Below are 22,139 nucleotides of genomic sequence, written 5' to 3' on the forward strand. Positions count from 1 at the left end.
GCAACCATATGTAAAACAAAAGGAATAGCACCACAAAACACAACCTTCTTGGGAGGGAAGCGTGATGAATATACTATGGATCATTAATATAGGAACAAACGCTATGTGGTATATGCAACTGAGGACTCCTAAATTCTTCCCTGAAACTAATTAATATGCTATGAATTAACTACATTGAATTTATTTGTTTTTTTTTAAGTTTTTTTTTTTAAATTTTTATTTATTTATGATAGTCACAGAGAGAGAGAGAGGCAGAGACACAGGCAGAGGGAGAAGCAGGCTCCATGCACCGGGAGCCCGACGTGGGACTCGATCCCGGGTCTCCAGGATCGCGCCCTGGGCCAAAGGCAGGCGCCAAACCGCTGCGCCACCCAGGGATCCCTAACTACATTGAATTTAAATAAAAATGTCAATAAAAATTCACCTTTCTGGTAGGTACTGACGTGGGGAGCATAGCATAATGTACTGACTTGTAGAATCACTGTGTTGTACACCTGAAGCTCATGTAACATTGTACATCATGTATACCCAATAAAAACATAATAATAATCCAAAAAAGTACAAAGGAAATGAAATTCAGTTGAAAATCTTACTTACCTGATGTTCTGAGGGCAAATTTCTTTTTTAAATTTTGTTTTAAAGATTTTTATCTGTTTACTTTTTCGAGAGAGAGAGAGAGTATGAGCAAGTAAGTATACAGAGGGAGAGGGGGAAGCAGATTCACCATTGAGCAGGGAGCCTGACGTGGGACTCAATACCAGGACAGACCCTGAGACTATGGCCTGAGCTAAAGGCAGATGCTGAACCCACTGAGTCCCCCAAGTGCTCCCTAAAGGGAAGTTTCAATCAATAAATCAATGGGGATGCCAGAAGTAAACATTTATGCCAGAAGTAAACATTTATGGAATGTTTTCTATTGGAGGCAGAGCATAACAGATAAGATTCAGAAAAGCAAGTATTAAAAGAATTAATAATAATGGGTTAGTTGGACGTTCTAGATGAGAATTCTGCATTAATAAGCACCACATCTGTGCGTGGTGTGTGGATGTATAGCTTACCTCTGTCTGTGTCTGTATTTCTAGCACCAGGTGCAGCTGATCAGTGCACAAAACACGGGCTGGAATGTCAATCCCCACCTGCCCCATACAGTTGAAATGCTCTGTGTAATTTCTGAGTCCCCCAAAACTTACCTACCAGCAGCCTACTAAGGACCAGAAGCCTTACCAGGTACATATACAGCAACACATAATGTGTCTATATCTCACATACCACATTCTTGCAGAAAAGTAATCAGGGAAAAGAAAATGTGATTAAGAAAGGCATCAGGAGAACACACTGAGTGTATCACACAAAATCCACATGTGTGTGGATCCATGCACTTCAAACCCATGTTGTTCCAGGGTCAAAGGTATTTCTATTTACTTTCTTGTTACTCAGGGCAACCTGGCTTCCCACAAGCTGAGGCCTTAGCTTAGAGTGAGGACTTCAGGATCTACAGCAGCACCATTAGTGGTAGAGGCAGGGAGCCGCTCTGTGGAGCAGAGGACAAACAAAGGGAGAGCGTGATTATGAAAGGAGTAGAGTGGCGATCCTCCATGTGGAAGGAGGTTCTCCAGTCGGTCACCAGGGGCTGCCTGGAAACAGTTAGGGGTGCCACAATTAGGGGCAGAGGTTGTGGGATCTCCAGGGTAGAGACCAGGGATGCCTGACATGTTACAGGCAGGACACAGAACAGCATCCCCGTAACAAAGAGTTCTCTCATCCAAGGTACCAATGAATGCTGCGGTTGAGAATCCCCACTTGGGATCCCTGGGTGGCGCGGCGGTTTGGCACCTGCCTTTGGCCCGGGGCGCGATCCTGGAGACCCGGGGTTGAATCCCACGTCAGGCTCCCTGCATGGAGCCTGATTCTCCTTCTGCCTGTGTCTCTGCCTCTCTGTGTGACTATCATGAATAAATAAATAAAATCTTTAAAAAAAATAAATAAAAATATTAAAAAAAAGAGAATCCCCACTTATAGAATAATAAAGAGCATGCAGACTTTGAATGAGTATAAGATTCAGAACACCTACTAATAAATTAAAAATCTTGAACAAACTTTATCTAATTATTTTTACATATTTTATAGCTTGTCGTTTTAAAGAGAGAAAAGTCCCTAAAAGAAGCCCAAAAGGTGCACATCTACTATCGTCTAAGATTCATTACCATTTTATTTTTTGCCCTTAACTCTTCAGATCACCTTGAAGATATTTTGGGGTATAATTTGAGCTAGAATCTACTTTTAAAAATGGACAGTCGATTTTACAATCCTGGGTATTTCACATTCTAAGCTCTTTTAATATATTTCCAATACTGCCTCACTGACCTTGCAAATCTCCTTTTCTTGGGTAAGTTTTTATGTTCTTTATCGTATTCTCTCTTACTTTCTCTCTCTCTCCTAAGACTATAGAGCTCGTTGACTAGATATTAATGAAGCTCAAGTCCTACCATCTTTATGATTTTGGCTTTCTTAGCACATGTTATTAATTCCACTTCACAGGCATTTGATAAATGTGAGGATCCACTAGTCATTCTACAGCCACTCACTGTGAAATTTTTTAGTGCATCTACTTACTGGCATGAGACATATTGTATTTATATGTTAAGAGTTAGCTTTTCTCCATTTGAACGTGATTTGCATGAGAAAAAGTCCTGGGTTCTTTGTGATGCTCTATTTGGAGAAATAAAAACTTATTTTATTTTTTTGAGATTTTATTTATTTACTCATGAGAGACAGAGAGAGAGACAGACAGACAGACAGACACAGGCAGAGCGAGAAGCAGACTCCATGCAGGGAGCCTGAGGTGGGACTTGATCCCGGGTCTCCAGGATCACACCCCAGGCCAAAGGCAGCACTAAAGCACTGAGTCACCAGGGCTGCCCCTGAACTTATTTTATACGGGAAGCTCTGTGTACATGGTAAAGACTTCTGAGTAGAAACATAAAATCAGTCAGGCACACCCATATCTTGAGGAAGGGTATTCCAGCAGAATGAAGATACCCTATAGGAAGCTTGTTTAGAAGACAACAAGGTGTCATGAATCAAAATCAGAAATAAAGCTATAATTTTATAAAGAATTTCCAGTTGAATACCAGAGACGCTAACCTAGTTGTTTATAGAAATATGGAGCAATTTGGTAGAGGACGGTGAAGAAGATCCACAGACATTACCTGAAGCTTTATGAGTTGAGAAGATAAATTTGCCATAGCTGGAGATGTCCTGGGACAACATGCCTAGAAAATGATGTGTGGGGCAGCCCGGGTGGCTCAGCGGTTTAGCACTGCCTTCAGCCCAAGGTGTGATCCTAGAGACCCGGGATCAAGTCCCACGTCGGGCTCCCTGCATGGAGCCTGCTTCTCCCTCTGAACTCTGTCTCTGCCTCTTTCTCTGTCTCTGTGTGTCTCATGAATAAATAAATAAAATTTAAAAAAAATGATGTGTGCCGTGAAGATAATCAGATATCTAGAAAATGTGCCAAACAGGACGATACCGCATCAGGTGCTTAGGTAAGAATGGTGACAATACCTGCTGGTGAGGTTTGGTCAACTTAGGAAATGAGAGTGATCAGTGTTGGATCAGTGTCTGACACCAGCATTGCCTTCCTCTTCCTTATAACGGGCAACAGCGTAGATCAAAATATGAAATGGTAACTTAAAAGAAAAAGTCTGAGCCAAGAGCAGATGAAAAGAAAATTAAGAGGAAACAATCAGAATGAACACGAGTGTTGGTATTTTGGAGAGTAAGGGGACAAGGGATAAATCTAAGCAGGGCAAAACATTATTATTCTGTTTCATTCATTATCTTAGTCTTCTTGAAAGGTCAAGAAAGTAGACAATGGAATGATTCCAAGGCCTTGATGACACTTCGGAGGACGATCTCTTATGTCAATACCGTGGACTCCTATCTTCATCTCACTTGGAAATTATCATCACATAACCATGTTTGTTTCTCACTGAGGAACATTTCTCGTACTTTCTGTGCAATACCACATTAGGCAAAAAATAAGCAAACACAGGCATCAAAAGTAAGTCTGCGAGTTATTTTTTTTTTCTTTCCAGTTTCCATTAATGCAACTTGATCTAGAGATAGGACAGATATTTGTCCTCTTTGAACTTTCAGAAATTGGGTGATCACATCCTTTGTGGAGCAAAGACTTGAGTCCACGAGTATATAGTGTGTTACAAATTTTGGAATCCTGTACAGATATTAAGGAGAGAGGAACAGCCACAGAACTTGATTATATATCTCATTAACTTCCAATGAAGTGACTGAGCATATGGTGGCAGTGTCACCTATGTGACCCCAAAGAGGCTGCTTTGGAGGAAGAAAGAGAATTGTAAATCTCTTTTCCTCCTGAGATCATAGCCTCATTTTAATAATCAAATTTCCTGCATCACTTTCTGACATCCCCAAACTGGGAGAGGTGTCTTGATTCAACTGTTCATGAAGAGAAGAGAAAATGCATAGGAATGCTGGAGGGAGAAGTCCCAAAAAGTTGGCCACAGGGAACGGTAAGTTTTGGTTTTGTTTGGCTAAAAAGATTAGTCATCTGGATTTAGAGGCCTCATCCTCCTATTCTTCACGTAGACTCAAAAATTCTTTCCTTACATTTAAAACTTGTCAAAGCATGAGTGAAGAATCATAAAGATGCTCTGTCCTTTTTAAGAGCTTGTAAGGCTGAACAGTAAGCTGATTTATGAGGGAAGAAATGGGCATCTCAGCTTCCCCAAAATAACTTTGCGATGCTTAGAACTGATCTGCTGGCTTTCCTAATAGGTAAACAGGACAGAAAATATGTAGCTTTTATGGGATTTTCTCTCTGCCAAGCATATAATCCTTATATTAGCATTGGAACTGTTATGTAAGAGCGTTTTTTTTTTTCTCTCTCTCTCTTTCTTTCTCTCTCTCATTTGTGAACTCATCTTTCACGAAAACAATGAGAAAACCAGGTTTGGGGCCAAACAGAATGTGAACACAGAGGCAGGATACAACAAAGGGTCCCCTAAAATATCACCTCCAAAGTAGCACATGCTTGCGCAACGTCACACTCTGTTCTAACCCTTAGGTAAGTGCAGACTATGTGTTGGATCCCCAGGGCTCTGGCACCGCTGCCTGAATTGGGAAACTGTTACGGCTCAGGGCATTTTGTGTTCCTTCTGCAGTTTAGCAAGGAAAGTAAAGGATATGGGCTGAGGCTCCTGTTATTATTATTTGTCCACTAAGGTCATCTACCTCGAGATCTCTGGCTTGAGAAGGAGCAGAGGAGGAGGTTGTTTCTCAAAACTGGTGTGTACCCAACTTGCTGAAGCACTATGGGATGAGCAAGAACCATGGGTGTCACCTGACACGTGCAGAGTCATTTCCAGCCCAGGATGTGGGTCTTCTAGCCGTGACCCGGTAACTGGATCCCAGAGCTAGGATTTTGCATTGGTCACATTATTGGGTGTACTGGAGCCAGCTTCATACTCGTGCTGACAGGCTCCATGGTCAGGTCCATGACCGTCTCAAATCCCTACTGATATGGGTACTGTAAACGTACCCATGTAGTGAGTGATTTGGCATCAATCACAAAACCTTCACATTTCTATGCCATGGATTTATTGACATTTGGCGCTAAACAGCTGTTTATTGGGTGTTCTGGGCACTGTAGACTATTGAACGTCTTGACCATCAGATGCTGTTGGCAACCCAAAACGTCTCTGGCCATTGACAAATGTCTCCTGGGAGATGTGGACTCTCACCTGTGCTGTAGTGTCTGTAGACACAACCTGGTCTGGGAGCCTGCATTTCAGACGGATTCTTGATAGAACCAAAGTAGAGCATAAAATCTCTGTGAACGGATCAGAAAATCCAGGTCGAGTCTACGTGCTGGGACAGCCATGAGAACACATAATGCCTGTGCCTGACGGGGAGTTTTGTTTCTGGCTTTTTGTGATAGGGGATGCACTTCTATCGCACGGCAAGCTGTATGGCCAGAGTATGAAGGCTGCTCTCTGGACAGCTGGGGTCTGGGCTTCGGAAGAGCGTGGATAATGGATTATTGAGGACTCCTTTCTCATCCAGCAGTCTCTTAACATCCTGCAATGTGCTCACCTCCCCACCCTGACTCCAACTGCAGACCTTCACCACCCCTGGAGTGGACCCCGGTCCCCACATTGACTCCGTGGATGACAGTCTTGACCTCTACCACTTTTCCTGGTCCAGTAACGTTGCTCAAGCCAATGTTGTGCAAGCTTCTCCCTTCCAAAGGAAACAGAGAACATCAAAAAGCAAACTTGCTGTTGGATTCTAGTTGCCTAAGTGGTACTCTTCACCTTTTTTTATCAGTCTATAAGAGAGTCCAGCCCTGAGATCTCCTGTGGGATAAATGAATCTGGTATGTACCCCCCTCAAAGCCCATCTGTTGAAGTTGCCATAACAGAGCACCACTTGGACTTCCAGTCGCTGGAGCTGTGACAAAGTAAATGTGTGTCCACTGCGTCTTTATACAAACTTTTTTTCTGTGTCCATAAACCCTGGGTGTCTCCTCTTCTTTCTTGTAAGTACACTGCATTAGGGTCCCACTCTCTGACCCCAGTTTGCCTTAATTATTGTCTTAACAGGCTCTATCCCTACATATGGTCACTTTGGGCATGAAAGGTTCAACACATGGATCTTGGGGGGACAAGGTTCAGCCCCTGGCAGGTGGTCTGTGCCAAGCCCATGGTCAAGGAGGAGTATCTACGTGGCATTGACAAATGCCTGGGTGATACTGTGATAGATTGTAGAACTATCCCCTGGAAAGTCAATGCTCCTAGTAGAAGCTTATCACTCTGGAACTTAGGGAGTGTTGCTTCTCCAAACCCAGCAATTCACAGAGACAAAGAATAAAGAAAAGAGGACGAGAAGAGAGAAAAAGAGACAGAGAGAGAGAGAAACAGCAATACCAAAACCTACGAAACTGTAAAATAGGAACTTGATTGAAAATAAGTGAGGGAACAGATTGGCCTTTTGCAACTGCAAGAAAGATTTTGCCTAGAAAGGGATGATTTCTTCTGGCTGTTTTGTACTCTTTTTGCCTCCATGCCCCAGCGGTTTTGCACATGGTCAATTATTTTTGGGTCTGATTTCTGTCTAGAACTGAGTTTCAGATCTGGGAGAAGACTGAATTGGGGCCAGTCCCTTCTGCTTTGAATGCCATTTTTTCTCAGATCTGTGTGATAAGGACACCGATGTCAGGGTTCTTATAAAAGTTAGGGAAGATGATACAGAGCATGACATGTTCATTGGTATGACCTAGATGACATTTTTGTGGTTGTTTTTGACAGTTAAGTTAGATTCGTTTTTGTTTTCCGGGGACTATGATGCAGGCTCTAGGAAGGAGAGCAGAAGTAACCACCTAGGAGACCCAGCATTATTGCATTATCGCCTGCTGTGAGCGCTCGGCTCAGACCGTGAAGGGCTTCAAACAGGCATCTACATGCTCGCTTTTGAGGCCAGTTTCTACTATGAATTAGAAGTAGTAATTCTTCCGGCAAAAGTCCCATAATCTTCCAACAACTCATGTTTTCTTTTTCATTTTCGGAAAGGTGATGGACGTGACAATTCTGTTCCTACGATCTTATTTATTCTGTGTCATTAAGAATATACCTCGGCATATTTATTTCATTCAATCCCTGGACATAAAATAAAGAACTTAAAGCCACACTGAATTTTCCCATAGTTTAAATAGTGAGCCATTTTTTTTCTCTTTAATCATGTAAAGTGGTGTTACACTGGAAGCTGCGTTTTTTGGGTAAAATAGGGAAGGAATCACTTGATGACTTTTAAAGCTGATGATAATCATAAGAATATCAAACACGTTTTATATGTATTCGGCAGTTTAAAAAATGCAGTGAGGCTATTAATTCAATTTTTCCCCTCATTGGCATAAAGAAGATGAAATTATTTTGCATATATTTCACAGCTCAAAGAGGCAGGTGTCTAAATAGTTGATAAAAATTGAATGTATGCAAGTGGAGGTAGTAATCCTCATCTTGCATAACAAAGTTTTTTAAAGATTTTATTTATTTATTTGAGATAGAGTGTGAGAAGAAGACTCCCCTCTGAGCAGGGAGCCCGAAGCACATCTCCATCCTAGGATCCTGAGATCATGAAAGACAGATGCTTAAATGACTGAGCCACCCAGTTGCTCCCTACAGATAAGAAATTTTAAAAGGAATTAATAAGCAGAAGCAGAAAATACATAAAATGCAATTAAATAAAATATATAAAATACAAATTTCTGACAGTTTGCCGAGTCATCGATTACATTGACTTGTTTGTTCTCTTATTATCCAACTTCACTTCCGTTTTGGTTTCTCTTGTTCATATATTACATTCGTATATATATTATGTATTATATTCATTTATATCATCACTATTGTTTTAAAAACCGTCTAAATCTCTTTTATTTTTCCTCCTTTATCTGGATGTTTGACAGCAATAGAAGGAAGGAAGAGCCAGACAATTGGGTGGCTTTACTTTCCAAAGATCTTGCTAGCCGAGAATTGCCAACTACCCAGATCTGTTGGGGAAAATGTAATAGAGATGAATAAGCTGCTCAAACCAAGTGCAAGCCATCGCTGGTAAGAACACCATCCCTGAGATCTGCCCTCCTGTCAGATGTTCAAGTGCACGATCCTGGTAACTGTACACGCTGAGCTGTAGAGCAGAGGTGTGGAGCTGCACCTCCCTTGCACGGCTGAGACTATACACCTGCTCAAGAGCAGGTACCTATTTCGGTCCCCCCCCCGCCAAGTCCTTGGCAACCACTGTTGTACTGCAATCAGGGTGTCTAGGAGATCTGTGTCCAGTGCATTATTCGCGATAACCAAGATGTGCTAACAATGCAAATGTCCCTTGCGGGGCGATGAGGAAAAGAGGCGTGTGCACACGACAGCATCTCAGTAAGAAAGAAGGAAAGCTTCCGTGTGTGAAGACATGGATGAGCACTGAGGACTCGGTGAAATAAGCCAGTGACACGAGGATGGATTCCACATGATGAGTCATGGAGAAGAGCCAGCAACGGCTCTCATATGCAACAGGAGACCTGCCAGATCCAGCAACTCTCCTTCACATCGGATCGTCTCTTCTAGAATGGGTTCTCCAAACTCTGTCCTCTTTTAAACCACAATTCTCATGTGTGCATGTTAATATCCCAGAAATGCAGCCTCACTGAGACCTTAGGTTTCCCCAGAGTATCCCAAGGGATCAAGACGTTGCACGTGGTCTTTATGCGAGGCTGCGGATGTGAAACACAGAAGACGTTCTCACTCACCGCTTGTTGAAGGGACTTCCAGGGGACAGAAAAATGGGGGCAGATTGAAAAGATGAGATTCGTGCAGGGTGTGATGGAGAAAGATGGATACGTAGCCAAGAAAGTCAAAAGAATGTTTTTCCCCTGCCTCCTGAAAGGCAGGTGGATAGCACGGGTTCACGAGAAATGCAGAGGGCACGTCTTGTACCAGCTTGCATGCGGGGAATCCGGAGATTTGTTCAAATGGCCCAGGTAGCCGTGTCAGAAACAAAATCGGCTTCATACCTATTACCCACAGCCCTGGTTTTAAGTACTTAGTTTCAGTACCTAGTAGGTTATTTTTATTTAAGGGTAATGGGATTGCATTGAGAGGAGTACAAAACATGGCAGCAACATCCAGCGTCCAGAAGAACGCCTTGCAGAGAGTGTGTACTTGCCGTGGCATGATAATTCTCTCACGTTTTTTCACTAAAAATGCATAAAATATTGAAAGTGGCCCATTGAAAGGGCCGCTATACGCTATGACAGCTAAACAGACTCCTGGAGGCGTCAAGAAGCACCCGCGCACAAAAGCTGCCAAGCCCGTAACAGAGAGCTCTCATAATTCTCAGATTTTGAAGAGCATCGTAACTTATTGTGATGAATTTCCCGTAAAATAACAGGAGTCTGCAGAATGTTCATAAGCTCAGCTGCTACTTTCTACCCAGATCTTGACCCCGGTCTCCTGTGGGGAGGCAGGGTTAAGGCTTGCCCTTCCTCCTGCTGGTGGCTGCCTCTGGAACGAGCCCTTTCCTCGCTGCATCCACCAGCTCCGAGTGATCGTCCCTGCTGTGCCTTGGACCAACTTGGGTTGGCTTGTACAACGGCGGCTCAGAACCACACAGGAGTTATGACGCACACACGGTCGCCCGTCAGGAAACCATTACACAGAGCGTCATGGGCATCTGTGATCACCAACAATTCAATCGTGCAATTTACAGAATGCTGATTGATGGCTGTAAAAGGTCCTCGGGGCATCAAATCCTTGCCTCTGTCCAGTGGGTCATTTACAGGCCTCTGTTCATGTATTTATTTTCTTGCTCAACTATACACGCTTTGGGATAAGGTTCACTGGGACACAGCGATATCAGCAGCCCTTAGGAAGATCATGCCTTGGCCTCACAAGGTCTTCCATAACAATGATTGAATTTAGTATCGTTTTCATAGAAATTTTTTTTTTTTGCCTCTTGAGAGCTTAGTATATGTCAGCAAATTTTTTAATTAATTAATTTTTTTTAATTTTTTTAAATTTTTATTTATTTATGATAGTCACAGAGAGAGAGAGAGGCAGAGACACAGGCAGAGGGAGAAGCAGGCTCCATGCACCGGGAGCCCGATGTGGGATTTGATCCCGGGTCTCCAGGATCGCACCCTGGGCCAAAGGCAGGCGCTAAACCGCTGCGCCACCCAGGGATCCCTAATTTATTTTTTTATGTCAGCAAATTTTAACATATTCCAGCATAGTTTGGCATATTCCACATGAAAATAATTCTGTAGGATGCTCTTCAGTGCAGATCCCCGGACTGGCCACCATGCCATCTCTGTATCCTCAACCCTCAGTTCATATTCCCTATATTTTACATTCTCCACCGCCAAATTCACACAGGGGAGTGTATTCGGAGTCGGTCTGCTGTTCCACACTATATATACTGAGGTCCTCTCATTCGCTTCATGACCTTCTGGTGCAAGACCAGATGAATTATTTGGAGGTCAACTGTGTCACATTCTGCTCTGACTCCAGCTCATGGCGGTGGTGGTGGGGCAGGTGTATAACTGTTCCTATTGCTTTAAAGGCTCGATACTCTTGTATCAGCAATGTGTACATGACTACAAGTGAAAAATCCATTGCAATTTAAGTAGAAATGAGTGGGCCCCTGGGGGGTCCAGTCGGTGAAGCGTCTGCCTGTGGTTCAGGTCATGATCTCAGGGTCCTGGGATTGAGTCCTGCATCGGGCTCCCTGCTCAGTGGGGAGTCTGTATCCCCCTCTGGCTCTCCCCATGCTTGTCCTCTCTCTCTTTCTCTCTGAAATAAATAAAATCTTATTTATTTAAATAAAAAAACATGTAGAAACAACGACTCACTAATGGAGATAGTTTTTAGAATCTTTTTAAGTGAAGTGTTAATAAATGTCTGTATTTCTACAGATCGAATGTCTCGTAGCAAATGTCTTATTAACGTTTAACAGACTAGTGACGCTTCCACTTTCTTAGGATGTGATTTGTGTAAAAGGAGAAAATGCAACCTGTGAAAATCCAAAGACTCTTGAATCGGCACCATTTCTATCTACCAACTACCACTAAGATATCAAATCAAGGCTGTATGTCAGACATACAGCTACGTCTTTGTTGAGATCACCCAATAAGCCAACCCCATGTACATGGTAAAGAATTTCCCCCTGCAAACGGAGAAGCTGCAAAATGGGAGTGTTTTGTTAAAAGACAAATTCATTAATGAGTCGTGTACACATCACTGGAGCAGGCTGCCAGCTATTAGGGATTAAATCCACCGTGGATTTTTAGGAACATTCTTGCAATGGTACTGACATTGTATGAATACTTCAGATAGGATATTTTTTCTTTTTTTTGTAACTCTGGCTTAAATATCTCTTGCTCATTGACTTCAGCATTGCTTCTGCTCTAACTGAACTGAAAGAAAAGATCAAATATATGGAATATATGTGTGTACATAGGGGAAAGCTGCCTAGGGATACCACTGAAATTTTTGCATCAGCAAACAGGGAGTTTGGTCTTAACTATTTCGTTTTGGGGGGTAGCAATGAGCAGAATCTTGGTAAACCAGAAAGAAAAGGTTTAGAGACGTGCATACGTGTAAGGTGTTCAACGGGCCACCTGAATGAGGCAAATATTCCCCAAGAATTGCAATATCCAAGTATGATGTTGGAACTCGTGTCTTTGTGTCTGGGTCCTACAGACGTGCAAACACCGTCTCTGGGAACGTCCCACCATTCTTTCTCACTAGACTGCCGTCTGAAGCTGAACATGGAATCAGGGAGTCTGAGCCAGGGTGACAGCAGGTGCTCATCCTAGGACCAGGGAAGGCTCCCTTCCCATCCTGTAGACCATCTTAGCTCTCATTACTGGGAATTTTGTCTAATGCAGCCAAAGAAGAGGTGGATTAGATGTCTCATAGAGTGAACCTCATTAACCATAATTGATTATCCCTAATTAATAAGCTTAGCAGATTCCCTTGCCCCTAAATCATCTTTTCTATGGGTGTAGAGTTATGCCTGCGTTATAATTGCAACTAACCATTGCGAATAGTTGGGTCAAAGCTAAAACTATCTTTAACTAACCTTTATCTGTGAATTGTAGCTCCCCATGTGCATGAATTAATTTCATCACAAAGAGATTATCACCTTTATTTCCCTGAAGAAAAGCAGATATGTGTGCATATCACAATACACGGCTGAGTTCCTGCAGTATGTACTCTGTGTTTGAGAACTAATATGACCCACTTGCTCCTGCCCACCTTAAATCACAATTTCTGCCTCTAGCATATTGGCGGTGACTTACACTTGTACCTTCTCCGGAACGAAAAGCTATCAAAACAGAGGCTGTCAGCAATCTCTTACTATTTCATAGCACTGCCTATGAATGTGTTGAGTTTAGCACGGATTGAAACACATTGATTTATGAGGCTGTAGAGGTACAGAGAAAAAAGAAAGGCAAATAAATAATGAGAATACGAGAGATGTTTAAATGGGACTTGGAATAATCCAGAGATCAAACTTTTAAACTAAGCAAAGTCAATACCATAAGCCATCCCTTAAAAAATAATGTTCAAGAGCTACGTTAAACTGCCCTGTAAATTAAAAATAACTTTGATAAAAACTGATAAAAAAAAATGAGGCTCTTGAGCAGCTCTATTGGTTAAGCATCTGCCTTTGGCTCAGGTCATGATCTCAGGGTCCTGAGATCAAGTCCCGCATTGGGCTCTCTGCTCAGTGGGGAGTCTGCTTCTCCTTTTCCCTATGTGCTCTCTCTCTCAAATAAATACGGTTCAAAAAAATTTTTTTTTAAAAATTGCTGAAGAGTAAAATGTATTATTGTACAGATGAACAGAGATATCAAAATATTGCTATTATACAGATTTTAAAGTATTATGACTCTGGGGCACCTGGGTGGCTCCGCTGGTTAAGCATCTGACTCTTGGCTTTGGGTCAGGTTACCATCTCAGGGTCATGAGATGGAGCCCCACGTTGGGCTCTGTGTTTGGTGGGGAGTCTCCTTGAGATTCTCTCTCCCTCTCTCTCTCTGCATCCCTCTCTAAAATAAATAAGTAAATCTTTTTTAAAAAAGTATTATAACCCTTAAAAAATATTATTACCCTTAATGGTTAAGTGATGTAGAATTTTAAATGTCCCCGAATGATGTCAATCTCAGGACTGTTGTGCTGCAAATGCACCAGCTTCCACCTTGGGAGACTGGTGGTTTCCATCAGAGAGAAACATATTTGAGTTTCCGAGGCCACTTGTGCATTTGGGCAGAAGCCTTCATGTGTTCTGGGTCGCCTCCTGTTCCAGCGCCATCTTGGGGGTCTTCAAATACACACCGCCGTGCATTCATATGTGGGGTTCAGCTACCCACTGCACAGAGGCTGACAATGGCTCTCATGGGTGGGCAACCCACACAACTGTGATTCCCTCGTGAACAGAGTCTGGCCAGACTTGGTGCGCTTTGGGTCATTCTTCCACCACTTCAACGACTGGTTAGCATGTTGTTTACAGTTGCTCTCAGGGGAATGAAACATCTGATCGAAGCGAAGCTATTGTCACCACTTGAAAGGGTGATTTCCATTTCCATGACAAAAATAATAATTAAAAAAAACAAAAGAAGGGAAAATGAAGATATGGCCATTTCTACAATGTGAGAAAATAATGATAAAATTCAACAGCCATTTATGCTTTTAAAGAAACAAATTTTAGGTCCCAGTGATGAAAGACACTGTCCTTAATGCAATAAAGACCAGCTGCAAAGTATGGCTTTCAGATAATTGCAATGAATGGGAAGATATATTTTTGTAAATGTCTAAGAGATGCCGAGCCACTGTATTCATCTTTGGTTGTAGACACCCTTCGTAATGAAAGAATGTACGGAGAAACCAGTGCTATCCATATATATTAGAAAGACAGATATAAAAGTTTTACTGTTCAGATGACATTATTCAGATTCTAGAAGAATCTTCTAAACTATAGGAATTATTATGGATTCGGCAAGATTGTGAATAAGACTGCATTTCTATATTCACGGGGAGAAAGGGAAATTTTAAAGGATCCATTTACAATGACATAAAAACGATCCCACGGCTGAAGATATATGTGATAAATCTGAAATAGTTTAAATATTAATGTAATGGAGGAAAATTGTGCATTTTTTTTTGTTTGGAAGAATGAACTAGCTTGTGCAGGTAGCTTTATAATCTATGTCTTTCCAGGTCACCGGAGTCATGGACCAGGGAAACACGGAGGGTCCCCAAGGGTCAGCGCTTCTTAGAGAGAAGATTCCTGCTTGTGCTCTGTGTTTTCATCTCAGTGTGGATTTTGCTCTTTGGAAAAGGAGGATGCATAAAAGTGCACATGGCAAGGGTTCTGTGCGTGAAGAGTCTGTGCATCCAACATGCCGTGAGCTCCCGAGCTCGTGCCACCTGCTGGCCACGGTGGGAAGAGTAGCACTTCCGGGACCTGGCACCTCTGCAGACAAGCTTGCAGGATGCCCAGGGGATAAAGCAAGCAAGAGCTCTGGGACGTGAGGGCCACATGCATCTGCAGGAGGTACAGCTGAAACAAGATCTAGGGCAGGCTCACGACTGGCCAAGAAGGAATCCAGTCAAGGACCACATTCTGTCTGTGGGTTAAGCAGCAGAAGGTTGGTACACATGGAGAGCGGTGACAGCGGTTAGTTACAAACCCGGAGACGTGTGCTCGGAACACTCTGTGAAGGGGTCCACATGTGGAATTGCAAAAGACATAAGACAGAAAGGACAGGTATGTTGAGGTTTCAGAATAAGGAACCCACGTATTGACACGTAAGGCTGAAAAGATGACAATTCTCAATCCCCATTTAGAAATAAGGAAAGCAGGGGCCCCTGGGTGGCTCATCAGTGAAGCAACTAATACTTCATTAAAAGCACTTATGGAAACCTAGAACACTGTTAATGCCCTCTCATTTCGCAGATCCTTACCTTTCATTTAGCGGGAGTAAGGGGAGTGTTGCTGGGACAGTTGTATAAATCACATAAGTCAAGCAAGTACCTGTACTTGTTAGGGGTACTGTGATTCTATCTCATAGATGTGAACCATTCGCATTCTATTTCCTATCGTCTTCATCGAAAGTCAGCTTCAAAATCAGTTATGATGAAATCATGATGCATGATAAGGTCGCATGGTTTTCATGGTTTCAAATAACCCCCGTACAGCAGGAGGACGTCAAAAGTCCCGGATACATTCTCCTTAGTGAACAGGATGCTAATTCCCTGAGTGGCGAAGGTGAAAGTCGGTTTTGTGGGCGTGCGCCAAGTGTCTCAGTCCTGGATTATAAACTAGGATTATGTGATTGGTGGAAATGGAACGTTTGGAATGAAAATCACAGTTCATTTATTTGTATTTTTAAGGATTTTATTTATTTCTTAGAGAGAGAGCATGAGCAGGGGAGCAAAATGCAGAGGGAGAAGCATGGCTCCCGTTGAGCAGGGAGCCTGACATGGGACTTGATCCCAGGACTCCGAGATCTCAACCTGAGGCAAAGGCAGATCCTGCACCGACGGAGCCCCCCAGGCGTCCCCAACATGGTCCCCTTGAAAGACCTACTGCCTAATGCATGATGTGCAAAGGAGGGATTCTCTCCCACTGAAGAGGATTTGGATTTTCTTATTGTTGCGACTACGTCATGCTCTAGCCCACAGTGACTGTGTGGTGACAATCTCATCATTGCTCTTGCAACGGTACCTCCTCGTCAAAAAAGGATTCTGGAACACATCTGCAATTTCCGTCACTGTGTCGCGCTGCTGAGGTTTGCAAGGAAAGCCTGTGTGGATTATGTGTGGTTCATGAGCTACCTGAGAGGCACCATAGTTAGAACTGGAAAACGTATTCAAACGCTCAGAGAGGGGACAGTGGCCCCACATCTCCCGACGGTGAAGTTCTTCTCAGTGGAGGAGGGAAAAGGCCAATCGCTGAGAGACGCTGAAAGATGTGTTCCATGCACAGGCTGGGAGGAGGGCGAGGTGACCCTCTTGCAGCACACCGGTTTGAGGATGTGCCACAGGAGTCAGAATTGAAGATAATGTGCGGCACAAAAGGGTGTATGTGTCCCTGTGATCCTGTGACCCGCCTTCCGCCCTTGGGGCCTCATAATTAGTGACACTTGTGTTCCTCTCTCTTTCTCCAGACCCCACGCCCCCAAGTCTTCCCAATGGTCCTTGGGGATTAGTCCTAAACGCCCTGAGCCCCTGTGGCCTGCTCCCCTATGTTTGGAAGTAACACGGGCTATAGGACCAGGACTCCTGGCGCCCTCACAGCCTCTTAGTAATCCTCCTGCCAGAGTAAATAAAGTAAACTATAATATAAATGTAATTTCACAGTATAAGCCATTATTTTTAAGTATTTAAGTTATTTTACATACAAATTGTGATGCATACTTGTAAATAATATATTGTACGTGTATATACAGTTGTACATATGCCATCAATACTTAATGCAATGGCAGTGTATAGTCCTACTTATAGATACTTCATGTTTACTTCATTCAGTATGATTTTGAGCAGCAAATAATTAAAATCATTTAAATAGACAATTACGCCTGTATGGGTTTCTATACTTCACATAACTTATAAATAAATGAGATCTGGGGACATCCAGTGGCTCAGCGGTTGAGCGTCTGCCTTCGGCTGAGGTAGTGGCCCTGGGGTCCTAGGATCAAGTCCCGCATCAGGCTCCCCACATGGAGCCTGCTTCTCCCTCTGCCTGTGTCTCTGCCTCTCTCTCTGTGCCTCTCATGAATAAATAAATAAAACTTTAAAAAACATATCAAAATATATATAGAGAGAAGGCAGAAAGAGTGACATGCACTGTACTCTTCACTTTGGGAGTGTGAGGGCTAACGGGGAACCGGTTCCCGGGAGGACAAGGGATGCCAGGACCTGTTTGGGCTGCAAGCAGCAGGAGGGCACACAATCGCAGGAAAGCCTCACATGGATAATTTTTTTTTCCTACATAGACTACAACATTCCTTGAGCCAAGTAATGATGTTGTGGGTCCTCTGCTTGATCAAAATTTTTCTCAAGGAGATGGAATATTTCAAAGCTATTTACAATTTTTCTTCCCAAGGAAAACAAGAACATTTAAGGTATGAGTCGCAACACAACAGGATTTTCTTCAACGTCACTATCATCACGGTTGTTGGCACCTTATTCATTGTCTTGAGTTCCTGCTCCAAATTCCCATTTCTTAACCCGTGCCTATTGCCTGAATGTCATTCTTTCGGCTGGCGTGGTCTTCTTCCAATGCAAATCCGTAATACATTTCAAAATTTAGCATGGTGCATGATTTAATTAGTGTTTGATCCACATCAAAAGCAAAGTGCTTTAAAAAAAAAATCCAGAATTTCATTCAGGTGTCTATGTGCTAGTTCATTCCCTGGACATGCTTTGGGGCAAAGTGTGTAGAAACGTGTGCATCTTGCACTGCTCCTATCTCTGAGGTCTTGGATACGTTTCGTGCACCCCATCCTACAAAACCAACAGCCTAAAGATAGGACTCAATAGGTCACAGGAGAAACGTAGCCCAGACCACAGAACCTGGTAACAAATAATGAACCTTTGCTGACTTCCTTACCCGTTGCTGTGAGAACAGAGTCAGATTCATGTGCTAATTGCAAACCCCATTTCATTTTGTCTGCAAGCTAGCTCTCGGTGAAAATAATGAATGCTGTCATTCTTTTTGTGACAAATCCATCCTGGCTGCTTCTTACCGCCTTCTTATCACTTAAGAGTTCATCAATCAACACTGAGAGACACGGAATCCAGGTGCAACCTATATCCCTTCTCCAACATTTGATAGATACATTGTCAACCCCAGGAAGGTCCCCGCAAATTATTTTTAAAGGTAAAATTCTTTTCAAAGGGCTCGGCATCCCTGCCATTTTGAATCATATGGTATCCGAGGTGGATGTGGTTATTCAGACAGCAACTTTATACTTAAAATCCTTAAAACTACAGTAAAGGCTTGAATCGCCGGTAAACTTATAACCATGATATCTCATCATTTAATACCAGCTTGTAATACCAACTGTATAAACCTTGCTTTAGTCAATGAAGGGTCAATCTCCAGTGCAAATTATCTGAATAATGTGTCTTCCAAAAATCCCTACAATTTTCTTTCTTGTATGTGTTCATCATCATTCTGAGGCCTCCACCCCAAAAATGCTTCGAAGGGATACCTATGTTTTAATAGAATTAAACATATTCTTTCAGAGTTTAAATTTGATTTTCTGTCCCAGGAATTTTTTTTAAAGATTTTATTTATTTATTCATGAGAGACACAGAGATAGAGAGGCAGAGACACAGGCAGAGGGAGAAGCAGATGTCCCACGGAGCAGGGAGCCCAATGCAGGACTTGACCTGAGGGATCATGACCTGAGCTGAAGGCAGATGCTCAACCACATAGATTTTTTTAAACCCCTAAATTACCTTGGCTGTCCTCTGATTTATTAAAAGCACTGTACGGAATTTATTTTTTTGTAATAGACCCTTCTTTCTCATTTGTTATGTCTCCTCTCAGCTTTATTGAGGCATAAGTGACAAAACTGCATACATCTAATGAATACGACATGATGACTCGCTAGGCACGTACACTGTAACCTAATCACCACAATCAGGGCACATAATACATCCACCACTTCCCTTAGTCACTTCGGGTGAGTGTGTGATGAGAATACGTACCATCTGCTCTCAGCAAATGCAGCTAAATGCGTAGTACTATTAATCATAGTCACCATGTTCTTAAACTTGTAGAACATTCTTCGGGTAATTACGACTTTTAAGAAACTTTTTTTTTTTTAATTGAAGGCATGATAAACTTTATTTTTGAATCTGGATATTTGCTTATGTGGAGTACTCTGCACGTCCCAGACAGTGGTCCCACAATTATTTATTACGACCTGCTGTCTTGGGACACCCAGGTGGCTCAATGTTGATCCCGGGGTCCTGGGATCGAGTCCCACATCAGACTCCCCATGGAGAGCCTGCTTCTCCCTCTGCCTGTGTCTCTGCCTCTCTCTGTGTGTCTCTCATGAATAAATAAATAACATCTTTAAAAAAAAAAAGAACCTGCCCTGTTGTTCACACTGTATCTTTACTATATGGCTGCCTACAGAATGCACACTCATGCAAAGATGATTAGAGTTAACAGGATAGTCCGACAAGTATTGCCCTGTGCTTTCTCTGATCCACACGTCTTCCAGAGTCTTAGGAAAAAGGCTTTTTGGACCCTTGGATCCGAGTCCAAAATGTAGCAAAAATCATGTCTTACTGTTTCTGACAGCCCCTCGGACAAACCCAGTGGGAATAGACCGTGTTATAATTATCTACACATCTATCATCAATTTTATTTTCACAAGTTTATGAACTGTAAACAGTGTGTGTGTTTGACACTAATTCGTTGAAGGCCCGTCCTAGCACATCTTGGGACATTTTTTTTTTTCCACCTTAAACGTCAGAATTGAATAAATATTTTCTGGTGTAAGGCTCACTGTTTCATTCTGAGGTCAAGCTTCCAGAGGCATTAGCTCTCTATTCCAACAAACCAAAGACACCTAATTACAAAATATCCCATTTAGACATGTTCCGGTGTCTATTAGCAAATGTTTCCATTCTGCTTCACATTTGCCCCCGACCATTAACTGCTCGTCTACTTCAAGAGCAAACGAGACGCTGCCAAAGTTCATTTGGCCATCCACTGCAGGTTACTGACTTCTGCTAAGTGTTCTCTACGTGGCTTGTAGAGAAAGAAATTCGACAATTAAATTGATAAAAGCTCCCCAACTTTACGATCCTTTGAGCAGAGTGATCAGAGCTTGTCCACGACTTGGATAAAAGAAACTAACAGGCTCTTTTTTTCATTTGTGTGTTTTTTTTTCTCTTGTGTTTTTGGTGTTTTGTTGTTTGTTGTTGCTTAATTTATTATCTCTCAGGTGAAATCTCTTTCCAGGGTCTTAATAAAGAGAAAGTCAACAAAGAACCAAAAAGACAACAGTAGGTACCTGATATTTCACATGTTTGTATTCTTGCATCCCCCCCCCCCCCCACTTATGGTCTAATTCTCTTTATCTCATAGTATTGAAGTCATGGAAACATAAGATTTTTTTTTTTTTAAGACTGGAAATAAAGAAGGGGACAAACGTGTTGTAAGCATCTGCATCGAAACATATAAAATTAGTTTTTACAGGTTCTCTCTCTCTCTCGTGCTCTTTGTACTAAACAAATGTTCTTTTTCGGTAATTTTGGCTTTGTGAGAAATCAAAATTCCTTTAAATTTTCTCTCAAATCTTCTTCTTACTTTATTTTTATTGTGTGATAAGTCTAGAAAAACAGAATTCATACAAACTAAGTCAACTGCCAACTACAGGTGCCTAGTAAGCCGTAGAGCTGACTTTTCAATTGAGTTTTGTATATGTGTACAAGACCCTTCTTTCCTTCCTTCCTTCCTTCCTTCCTTCCTTCCTTCCTTCCTTCCTTCCTTCCTTCCTTCCTCCTTCCTTCCTTCCTTCCTTCTTTCCTTTGTTTTTCAGAGGTAGAGTTTTACCTAGTTCATTAGGTCCGAATTTCCAGGAACGCATCATGGGCTTAATAAATCTGTCTTCTTTGAATGAAAAAGAATGTGATACTAGGAAAGCTAGTGTCAGATGACATGGAGCATTTTCTGCTTAAACGATTGGGTGAACACTCTTCTACTTAAATACTCTGCATTTTTCAGTCTATTTAGGTAAAACACTTTTCACAATTTAGAATGAGTCTCTGCATTGTTCTGTGAATCCTGAGTACACTGAGGAGAATTAAAAGGAGAAAACTATAAATGTCTGTACATAATACATATATATATATACACATAGGAATAGACAAATGATATATGTATATATTATATATGTACACAAGGAATGTACATAATATATAGTAATATATACATAATATATGTATTTATAAAGATAAAAAGTGGCTATTCATAAATACACATACACAGAAATACACACACACACACAGACACATACATGTTCCTGACCAAAAGATTAGAATTACAGTGTCCATATAATTTTTCCTAAGTTTTACATACTTGTGAAAAGAAGAGTTTTAGTATTTAAGGTTTATTTTTCTTATAACCATTATTTAAATATTCCCCGAGGTTGTCTTTACTATTCCTCTACTGAGAAGTTAAAAAAAAAAAACGTGAGTCAATCAAATACAGTACAGAAGTTAAGCTATTTTCAAAGAAAATACCATAATCAAGTGGTTTCAATGTAAACATATTCCTATAATTTCAAAAAAACTTAAACTCTTGGAACTCAAGAAAAAACACATTCAATATCATTAATAGATATGTAAACTATATATTGCAAGTCCAAATTAATACAAAATTACCAAACTCAGTCGATACAGAGAAATATCAAGTTCTGGGTTAAGTTGTAAAGAAAGTGTCTCAAAAGTAGAGATAAAGACACATATCGGCTCCGTGTTATTGGAGGTGAGTGGAAGCATAGTTTGATAGGTGTCTGC

This window comes from Nyctereutes procyonoides, unplaced genomic scaffold (genome assembly GCF_905146905.1).
Source record: "Nyctereutes procyonoides isolate TBG_1078 unplaced genomic scaffold, NYPRO_anot_genome, whole genome shotgun sequence".
Classification (NCBI taxonomy): domain Eukaryota; kingdom Metazoa; phylum Chordata; class Mammalia; order Carnivora; family Canidae; genus Nyctereutes; species Nyctereutes procyonoides.